The sequence below is a fragment of the Desmodus rotundus genome, chromosome 8 (genome assembly GCF_022682495.2).
Source record: "Desmodus rotundus isolate HL8 chromosome 8, HLdesRot8A.1, whole genome shotgun sequence".
Lineage (NCBI taxonomy): Eukaryota > Metazoa > Chordata > Mammalia > Chiroptera > Phyllostomidae > Desmodus > Desmodus rotundus.
Window position 1 is genome coordinate 125,229,635 of NC_071394.1, and position 6,983 is coordinate 125,236,617.

Below are 6,983 nucleotides of genomic sequence, written 5' to 3' on the forward strand. Positions count from 1 at the left end.
GATTTAGGGGAGAGGGTTACACAGGGTTATGAAGCTGTGTTCTAATGCCACCTGCCTGCCATTCGGTAGCTCACAGTGCCAGTTGCCTACATAGGATAGACAGAACTCTTTGGCCTCAAACTTTTGGCCAATCCAGTATCAGCCAGACTCCCCAGGGTCACTGAGGCTGGACCAGACTACAAGTTCCCATGTGCAAATCTGGCTGTTTCTTCCTTCTGCTTATAACTCTTCCAGATACAACTCAAATTCTTTAACATGGCAGCTCGGGCCCCACGCTTACTCTCTGGCCCCCTCCCTTGCCTTTCTTCCCTCCCACTAGGCATGACCACTTGCACAGTCTGGGAACCTGACATGGTCACTCTCCTCTCTGGTCATTTGCACATGCTCTGCCTGGTGAAAACAGGCCCCTCTGTTAAATAAAGGCACGGATTAATGAGTCAAATTGGAATCGTATCAGGCATAGTCTGATACGGCATAGTCAGGCATACTCTCTTGGGCTTTTCAGGTCTCAAGCAGTCACCTGCAGCCCTGGGTAAAGGAGGATTCCCTCCCCGGTGCCAGCTGGAGCCCCGCCATGGTGGGCTGTATAATGAACTCATGGAGAAGGCTGTGGATGTTGCGGGTGCGACTTCCAGGCTATTGGCGCTCTTTGTAGTCACTTAAAGAGGCAGACCCTGCTAGGATTGCTAAAGCTGTCCCTGGGAAGATCCCACCCCTGTATCTGGAGTGCTTAACCTGGGCTGCAGGGGCGGGGGATGGGGCAGGCGGGGGCTGAGTAATGCTGAACGTTTGGCAAAACTTTGCTTGTGCGTGCACGTTTTCTTCCAGGTGCTCTGTGCCCCAGCCCATCTCCCGTGTCTCTGGTGTGGCATCATTGGCCTGAGAGCCAGGTACAAGGCAGCCTGGACGTGGAGATTCTATGCTCACAAGATATTACTTCATAAAAAGAAGTTGGGGGCCACCTAGTTCAACCCACTCATCTTACAAGTGAGAAAACAGAGGCTTAGTGAAGTGACACAGCGAATGGACCAGAATCAGGACCTCCCGACTCCTGGCTCAGTGCTGTCTCCACCCCTGTCCCCAGTCACTCCTGGTGTCTCCTGACACCTGTCCACCCAGACAGGTGCAGCATGAGTAAGGAATTGGGAAGGGGCAGTGCCTGGGGTTAAAGGTCAGTGCCCTCACCCGGGTACACAATGGCTGGTAGCTCAGTGATACTGGCAGTGGGCAGCACTCAGGTTTCCTACTGATGCCTGAGGCCCCCAGCCAGAACCTGTGGGCACTGGGTGCATGCTCCCTCTGGTGGCCAGTTTGTTCTGAGAGCCTGAATTGGGTGAAGAACAGACAGAACATTTAAGGGGCGAGAGGAGCCAGTTGGAAGGCTTCTAAATTGATACACTAGCTTGTCATTAGAAGTTTTGCTTTGAGATTCTTGGCAAAAGTGCAGGTGCTTTATATTGGAGGCTTTACCCTTGACTTCTAATTAAGGTCTCTAAACTCACCCCATGTCCCCTGGAGGTCATACTGTACAGACACATCTCTCTTAAATAAATCTCAGGCCTGTGGGGGTTGGAGGAGGAGGCCCATTTCCTTATTTTACAAGAAGGGGTTTGGCCTGCTTAATCTGCAATCTTCCAAAATCAGGGCATGCCAGATTAACATCTGTTCCTCTGCGGATGGAAACATCAGTATCCTGATTTCATGGGCGGTCGAGTCCTCCACTCCGCCCCTCACACTGCTAATTTCTTCCCTTCTCCGGAAGCTGTTCTCCTCCCTCAGAGGATTCTGGGGCCCTCCCAGGAGGTGCAGAGGAAGCTAAGGCAGTGGGTTTTCCGGGGACCTCCCCTATCGGGTGCCATCTGCCCTGGAGACTGCTGCCACCCCGAGGGTCAGTTTTCAGCCTAAGGTACCTCCACTGGCTCGACTCCTCTCTCTAGATTTAAACAATGGAAGATGCCTGACTCTCTCTCTGGATCATAGACATGGAGAGGTGTGGCTTTGAGTATGTCATCTCCCACCGTGACTCGGTGAAGAAGTGTGTTTGCTTGCTCCAGCCTGGGCCCCTCCTGGATGGGGCACCTGGTAAGGCTTGGAGGATCATCCCAGCCTGAAGCTCAGATGGGCTTTTCCTGGTCCAGGAGCAGGGAGGAGGTGAGACACCAGTCAGTGGGTCCATGTTGCCTGCAGCAGGTGTGTGGTTGGAATGTAAGCCTCATTCCACTGGCTTCCCAGAGGGGCAGGGCAGCTCTGTCTGCACCTTAGCTCCCCCCCGCCCCCAGGTATGATCTGTTCCTGTGTCGGAATTCTTTCTCACTGATCCTCCACCTCCTCAATGGTAGTGGAGTGACCTGTGGACGTTAAAGGGGTAGGGGAGGGGGGACTATTGTTGCTCAGTGACTAGTACATGCCAGGCCCTGTAGCAGGAGCTTTGGCTAGGTTAATTTAATGCTAAAAAGAGTTCTTAGAAGGAGATAGTCCTTTTTCATATCTTACAGATCAAGGGACAGATGTCCCAAGCGGTACCGTGACTAGAGTCCCATGGATAGAAATGAGGGGTTTGGGGTGGGTCTCTGGGCCTGCAAAGCCCATCCTGTTTTTACAGCACCATTTGATTTCTACCTGAGCCTGACCCAGGAGGGCACCAACGACTCACCTGAATTTGAGGTCGAGACTGACGGAGGGATGGAGGGCTGCTCCTGCCACTGGGAATGGCTCACTCCCTTCTAAGCAGGTGCTACTTGCGTTAGACAGCGTGCCGTCTCCCCCTTGCATCCGTCGCTCTCGCTTCTCTGCTCCGCGCTGGGTGATGCCAGAATCTGGTCCTGGACCCCTGGGACCCTTCAGCTGTTCTCCTCACCAGCACCTGGTCGTGTGCAGCAGAGACCTGGGAGACTATTTCTTCCTCTCTCTCCGCTTGTCTGGTCCTGCAGGATTATCCGCGGTGGTGCCTCAGGGACCACGAGAGACACCACGGTTTTCGTGGGGGTGTACCACAGGGCCAGTGCAGTCTTTACAGGGATCATGACCGTCACCTTCAAGATGTCTGTTTCCTCGCCTGGGTTCAAGTTAGGAGCAAGCTGGTGTGGAATTAGTCCGCATGTCGTGATGGAAAGTGAGGGCTCACTCATGCAGCGTCCTGACTGCAAAGAGGAGTTTCTCCTTTTGCATTTCTCATGGACCAGTCTGAACTTTGTACATGCTTCTTCTTCATCCAAGGACAAGGAAACAAGCCGGGAGATGGGCTATGCATTCAAACATAGCAAGATTCTATCTAGAATGTTGATGAGCTATTTCGGGCCACCTCTGATCTAGAAAAAGCCAGCCAATATGTCTAAATATTTAACTCAGTCCACAAATGATTATTGAGTCCCCACTGCACTGATAATTTTTATGTTTGATTAGCCTCTTACTAGACATTTACATGGTATTTCATTTGATCTTTACCCTAACCCTGGGAGGTAGGTGATATTGCCTCCACTTTGACAGAGGAAGGGAGCCGAGATGAATACACAGCTGGCAGGTGACAAAGTCGTGGTCAAATGTAGGACTCGCTGCCTGGTTCCGAAGTCCATTTGTTTTTGCACCCCACCACTCTGCCTCGGTGGGCTCTCCAGGATGCACAAGAAAGAGCAGACACAGCCTCTACCTTCCGGGGGGGGGGGGGGAGCAAGGTGTAACAGTATGCCAGAGGGGAAAACCCTGTGTTAATATAGCTACTGTGATAGCTATTTTATATAATATCAATATATTAAGATAGATAGATAGTAATTTCAATGAATTGGCTCATGCACTTGCGGAGACCGGCAAGTCCAAACTTGCCGGGGCTGACCGTCAGGACGGCAACTCTCGGGCAGGAACTGAAGATGCGGTCTTGGCACAGGGAAGCCTCGATTTTGTTCTTAAAGCCTTTTGGCTGGTGAGGTTAGGCCTACTCAGATTACTGAAGATAACCTCCTCTACTGACGTGAACCGACTGTAGCTGTTGACCACAGGTACAAAATACCTTCACGGCAACTCCCAGGTTAGTGCTGATGGAATACCTGGGGGTTGTAGCCTCATCCCATTGACACGTGAAAGACACCCAGGGGTGCTTGTCTCCAGAGCTCTGCTGCCGAAGATGAAGAAAACCTCCCTTGTGTGGAAACGTAACAGTTGGGAATTACAATCCACTCCACCGTTCTTTTGCCATTAGTTCTGTAAATGTCGACTCTGACTAATATGTAGCTTGTAGATAAACAGTGCGTTTGTATGAGAATCCTTCAAAAGATACAGACTTGTACCTTCAGCCCTCCCAGCTCTAGGAGATTGGCTGACCTCCAGCCACAAAACCAGGATGATGTAAAACAAGGAAGATGATGCACACCAGACCACCCCTTCACTGATTTTGAGGTCCTTATCAGATTGGACTGTGCTGGTCTGCGCTTAGAGAACTTTTTACCGCCCCCACCCCCTGCCCCTTCATCTGTTTGTTCTGCTTTCCCTCTCCCTCCTTAGGAAAACCTCTGCCTCCACTGAGATGTGAAGATGGGCGTTGAGACAAGAGTCCCCTCGTCTTCTCAGACTGCTGGCATCTGAATAAATTAACCTCTTTCCTAGTCACCACACCTGTCTCATGAGTTGGGCTTTGTTGTGGCAGCCAGGCCTGTGTTCAGTTACAGGAAGGGCTCCTTGATGGTAGGCAAACCGCACGTGGTCCTGCTCATCCCTGAGGGCATGTGTACGTGCTTGCCTTCGTGAACTTGCAGCCCAATTGCAGCCTGTGTTTCCTCCCTGGAAAACTGGCAGGAACACTGGAGAAGCTTAATCTTTGCAGAGGGTGGGGAAAGGGTTTGTCACAACATTGATGGAGTGGTTGTGGCTTCTGTAGACCGGGGAATCTCAGTTCTTGAACTTAATTCATTCCGGAAGGCTGTTCCAGAACTGAATTGTTCGAGAGGGGAGACGTTCGAGAACCAGGGTTTGAGGTCTGACTGCATTGACAAAACAGAACTTGCCGCATAGCCTGGGCTTCCTCCTTTCTTCCACTGCCTCTGATATGTCGACTCACAGAGCAGAATCCCAGAACCCCAAGTCTGGCAGGGTCACAGCCCCTCCCCCGTCCACCATTCCCTACCCCCCAAGGACCAGCCCAGTGCTCTCTCACCTCATGGCTCTCTTGTAGCCCAGTCCTCTGCTTAGTGGTGATGCTGGAGGCATGGGTTACTGGCACAGAAGTAAGAAAGGTGTTTTTTTCTTTTGAAGCACAAAGGAGCAACAGGACCGTTCTCTTGGGTGAAGCTTTTGGTAAAGCCTTCAGAACGCCTTTTTCCCACGCTGTCTGAGCCTGCCCTTGTGATGGGGAGCTGAGGTGAGTCCTTCCACTGTGGAGGGCAATGTCTCCTGGGAGTCTCTTAAGGCCGCTCTTCTGGACTGTGTTTGGGGTGGAGGGGCTGTTCAGATGGAGGGCAGCCTCTGTCAGTTATAGTGCAGAGACCATCGTGGCCCATCCATTCACCTCTCTGGGAGGCCACTGGTCCTTAAGAGCCTTATAAAGATGGAGGGTGTAGCAGCAGCAAGTGCATGGGATTGCCCCTCTCAACCCCTACCAGCTTCCATAAGGCAAGGTGGGTGCACTGTTTTGATAACAGCTGAGGGAATTTAGATATTTCTAGAAACAGCTCCAGCTCCAGGCCGAGAGGAAAGGTCTTCCTGAGCTGCTTTTCCTGGAAGCATGCGGTGGGGGGACAGGGGGTGCAGCTCAACTGTGTGCTCTTCACCATTCCAGCCATCTTCTTCCATATGCAGTGACCCAGGTACAAGGCCCTGTAAGGCTCACCTCCTCGCCCTGGTGGCAGGAAACCAAAGCTTTCTTTGGAGCAGATTCTGCCTCGCCCATTCATTTTCAGTATCTTATGTTTATTCCATCCCTTTCTTCCTGGGTGATGGAAAGTCCTCCAGATGCCAAAGCTGGCTGTGAATAGAGTTTTAAGAATGGGCCACGGATGCACATTGATATGTGTGTAGTCCTTCCTGTATAGTGGCTGCAGACACTGGGTAGGGAAAGCCTCATATAACCTTAACATTTAACCAAGGGAATAGAAGGGCCGGATTAGATATGAGAGACCCCATATGTAACAAGGGGAGTTGGGTCACAGAAGTGAAATCACCTTCCACCAACTGCAAACAGGTCAGGGAAGCCTTGCCTGACCTTGTTTAGAACTAACACACAGTGTTTTTACCAGATGTTTTTCCTTTTATTTTTTTAGTTCACTCCTCCAAGCTCTGCCGTTAAGCAGAGCTCCAAAATTCTCACTCTTCTACTCACGGATAATGCTCCTTTCACGTGATCTTATAGACCACTTCATCCCAGAGAAGAAGGGAGGAGGCTTGGCGAGGATGGGGGGATTCTGGGCTCCAGGGCTGGGGGTGTGGCAGGAAGAGATACAGAGGAGGAAAACCTGGCAGACATCCGCTGCCCTTGCAAGCCAGCCCATTTCTTCTGAGCCCAGAGCCCAGCCAACATACCTGCTGAGTTCCGGGGAGTGGGCAGCAGGCCTTCATTCTAGATCTCATCTCTGCCTCCACTCCCAGAATGGTCAAGAGCAGCCTCTGAAACACACCCATCAATTATTTCTTATGAGTAGGATCTTTGCCCCAATGGGGACAGAAGGGGGGGGTAAAAGTAGGCCTTCTTTTTTTAAAAAAGTTTCAGTTGGCTAACACTACACAAAGAAAACGAGCCTTGCTTGCATCTTAGAACAACGGGTAGCGAAGTATTCTGCAGTCTCTTGAGAGAGGTTTGTGTGTGTGTGTGTGTGTGTGTGTGTGTAATGCTTTGCTTAATCCCCCCTGGGTATAAAGAGCACATTGTCTTGCCTGCTCCAGTAGCACCACTGAAGGTGTGAGCCTGCCTTTTGCACCAGCAGGTCAGCATCCCAGCGGTAATGCCCTTCCATGGATAGGCCAGAGAGGAATAATGGGAAGCTGGGAGGCCAAAAAGGTTA